Consider the following 4,423-nt stretch of genomic DNA (forward strand, 5'->3'; position numbering starts at 1 on the left):
TGAACCTCATACAATTGGCCTCAGCAATTTGCATCCATATCTCAGTCTTCAGACAACTCTTCTTTTAATAAGAATTATTTTTTTAAGACCAGGTGGGCATTTGGCCATAAAAACTTAATCCGGTGTAAAGAAGAGCTGGCTGTGTTAAGTAAATAAGTATATTGAAGTAAGTATAGGTCTATGAGGAGTGGAGTCTTGCAGCAACAGCCTAGAAGACATAGGAAGAAGACAAAAAAATCTATACCTAGATGCATTGGGAACACCAACATGCTTCTGGTTAACAGAATGCCCAAGCACAAGGTAGATGCCTCCTAGCACTGTGCAGCAAGACCTTCCTTCAGCAACTGGAGAAATGGCTGTACAGCCTTTAGCACTAGCTTGCAGAGTGAAAAGGCAATTGATCATTATTGCAACAAAACCAGAGTGAGAAAGTGAGAAAACACATGTTATGTGAACAAGATAGATAGTTACATAGATAACCTGTGTTTAACCAGAAAATTATGGGGAGGCACTCTTTATCAGGGATTGCAGTGACAGGAAGAGGGGTAACAGTTTTAAGATGAAAGAGAGTGGATTTAGACTATATATTAGGAAGAAATGTTTCACTGTGAGGGTGGTGAGGCACTGGAACAGGTTGCCCAGGGAAGCTGTGGATGCCCCATCCCTGGAGGTGTTCAAGGCCAGGCTGGATGAGGCTTTGAGCAACCTGGTCTAGTGGAAGGCGTCCCTGTCCATGGCAGGGGGGTTGAGACCCAATGATCTTTAAGGTCCCTTCCAACCCAAACCATTCATCACAACAATGATGAATTACATAAGAGGTGTCCAGGGTATCTGTAGCTTTGCACGCCCGTGAAACTTGGCACAGGCATGAACATGGACACTGAGGCTAGCAGCCAGCTAATTTGGGGAATATTCATAGCACCTAAACATAGGCCTCTAACTCAGGTGTGTAAATTTAGAAGGCTGATTTTTACAGGCTTCCAAGAGGAGTGAGCAGGGCTAGAGAAGAATTTTCCCAGAAGTTCACAGTTAGCCTATTTTACAACTAATACAGGAGTCTATTGTATTTAATCCCACATCCTATCAATAGTGTTCTCACACCAATAATTCTGGTTCAGCTGCACTGAATTGCATTGTAACCAGCTGACATTGACACTCGTGTGAAGTTGGAAACAGGTCCTATAAGATATTTTCCTGCATAGAAAAAGAAATACCAAACAATGCTACCATTTACAATGCAAATATCTATGATCAGACCATGCTGTACCCCAGCAGAATCCAGAAAAATTCATAGCTGATGAAACAGTATTAATTTAAGGTATGTTACACCTGAAATTAGATTAGCACGGGAAGTCTGGGCAGAATTTCTGAAGTTCAGAACTATTTGTGTTTCCTTGTCACCTATTTTGTGTGTTCTACAGAGATCTATCTGCAAAAAAAGAAGCTATGAAAAAAATAGGTTATAACATCACGAGGCCAAACCACCTAGATCTTGCAATAATGAGACCTCTGTGACCTTCTGGAAGGGTGCTACTGTCTCCCCCATAACAAATATTCTGATAGTTTTCACTTTTTGTATCTAAGTTTTACAAGGATTTTCAATTTTTTTAGTGCTGGTGTAGACTGAATGGGCAGAGTACTACGGTACCTTCAGAGCTGCAGTAAACCTCGTCTCAAGAAATGGTATGGTGTGATCAGTTTCTCAGTTTCCAGTAAGGAATAGGGGAGACTGAGCTGGATGTGTGTCTAAGTTGTAATCCATTTTGATACAGAAGCAAGAATCAATGTGACATTGAGTCAGAGCCTGGTCTGAATAGGAGTTTTAAATAGAAGGTGTTTTAGTTTGAAAAACAAAAACAAAACGAAGAAAGAACATAGACATAAGGATGAAACCAGCTCAGTGGGTCTGAAAAGGTCACATGTTTGCCTTTAAAAATCCAGAACAGTATAATAATAAAATAGAGTGGTTTCTTCCAGAGACAATGCTCCATTTTTTGTACATGATTAGTTCACACTTTTCTCTGATCCATGGTTTCATAATTACTTCAGAATCACACAACATCATACATACGTGACTTCTACATTTACGTTACATTTGCAAGCAGGAGAGCTACAGACTGAAAATTTTAAACAGAGGCATATAAGATCTTCAGGTACACTATGGTAGGCATCGGGGCAGAAAGAAACACAACAGAACAGATCAACAACAAGTCATGAACTTCCTTGTCCTTATTTGAGACTTGTTCTTACACAAGGAACAATGATAGGCCAGAACAGAGGGATGAAGCCTTCAAGCTGGCAATTTTCCCATGAAGGCAGGCAACTCTGTCATTAATTATTTCTCCTCCAGCATTATGCAACGTAGCTTTTCATACTATCCTGAGTAAAGTTTTAACTGACAAGCGAAAGATCTTTCTATGGCTAAACCCAGTGATTTGCTCTTTTCATTTAGCATTGGTTCAAAGCCCAGGGATAGACATTTTGCCTTTTCATGGCCGATTTTCTTGGCAACTTTGCAAGGCTGTTCTTGGGAAAGCTCTGGTTACATTACTGGAAATACTCTGCACAGGTTTCCATAGGAAAACCTTTTGCATCACACCTGTCCATTCTGGGAACTTTTTCACATGCAAAAAAAAAAAAAAAAAAAGTTGTTTTTTTTTTTTAAATAACAGAAGGTCTAATTCCACTTATTTTACAGGCAATAAGAGTACTGAAGTTGAGGCATTTAAGCATTTATATCTGACTGTAAAGTTAAAAGTTGTCACTCATGTCAAGTATCAGAAACCCAATCGCTTATGTACATTCCCCTCTGGGAGTGACTGGCAAATATTACAGAAAACAGCAAGCGCTGCTAAAGCACCAAAGATTAAAGTGAGGGAGGGGAAGTACTTCACATTTAAGAAGATCTTTATTTTTACTTGCAAGGCTTTAAATGTTTTTGAAATTACATTCTTCAGCAGTAGTTAACCTCTTCATGGTTTAACCTTATCCTAACGCTATTTATTTTTTGTATTACAACAACTCTCTCATCAAGATCAAGGTCCCTTACAACATATACTTCAGTAATATTTTTGGCTTATTTCTTCACACACATAGCTGGTGTTGAATTACAGGACTTAAAACTACCCAGAAATGAAACAAAACATAAGCCAAGGTAAGGTAGCTGGATGCAAAGAAGAGAAACGCAAATTTATATATATTGCATGTGTAGTCCATAGACAGTTTCAATGGGAAAATCAGAATTTTGCCTTGACAGTTTCTGGAGTTTTTAGAAGCAACTGACAACAGAACAGAGGATGTCCAACAGCAGGCAGACATCGGGAACAGAGAGGTCTTTACTTCAGCCAAGGTTCTATAGGCGAAGTGAAAACCATTAATTAAAACTATGTGGCTGTCCAATATATCATCAATTAGTCAACACTTTTTCAGAGTGTGCCTAATGACTGGTCACTAAAGGGGGAAAAATCTTAGAATTTACAGGGCAGTGGGGACAGGAGAAAGGAAAATGTGAATACTCTGAAGTCAGTGAAATTAAGACCAAAGGACTAGCTTTCCCAGAGTATTCCTTATATTCTTAGAGATGACACCAAGAAGGATACTCCATAAGGATTTGTTCAACAGAAGAGTCGTGAAAAAAACACAAAGCAAGAGAACAGGATCTCAAAATCTGCCACAGTGAATTTCCACATCTCAGATGAGCGAGCGAAGGTCACCAGCAAGTTACTTTGAGGGTTACTTATATATGGAGGCTAAAAATCCTTGTGTGCTAGTATGGCTAGGTACATCTACAGACTTGGACAGCCCTCTACCCCCAGGGGCATTTAGGCAGACCAGACTGCTTGGAGCAGCACATTCTCCGACCTGGAGAAAATGGATCTTCAGGGAAAAAAGCCAGTATAGACAGTATGTCAGCAAGAGAAATAAAGGATCTAAACTCCTAGGACTTTGCCACTGCGGGAAGCCTTGCAAGATATCCACATCCTTACACTGAAAAGGGCTAAGAAAAGCAGAACAAAATGCTCATTCTGCCTAAGAAGGATGAAACTTACAGGAAAATAAAAAATACATTTAAAAAAAGTTTTTGCAACTCTAGTTCTTCACTCCCTAAACTATGCTACCACTAATCTCTACCTAAATATAGAACAAATACATAGATAGGGCAAAGTACAGAGGCTAGTCAAGACTTTCTTCAAGAAATCACATTTCGCCCTAAATGCTCTATGAACCTGACACCTGCCTCCCTGGCAGCATGAGCCCCACTGCAGAAAGCCCCAGCCCTGACGCCCCATGCCCAACGCAGGCAGCGCAGAGGGCTGGGGAGACAGGACAGGGCACAGTCCCCCACGCACATTTTGTTTGAGTTCAGGTGGAAGGATGAGTTAACGGGATTGACCACGCTGAATAGCACTTGTTTTTTCTGTCT

Source organism: Pterocles gutturalis, unplaced genomic scaffold (assembly GCF_000699245.1).
Source record: "Pterocles gutturalis isolate BGI_N339 unplaced genomic scaffold, ASM69924v1 scaffold47627, whole genome shotgun sequence".
In the NCBI taxonomy this organism is placed as follows: Eukaryota; Metazoa; Chordata; class Aves; order Pterocliformes; family Pteroclidae; genus Pterocles; species Pterocles gutturalis.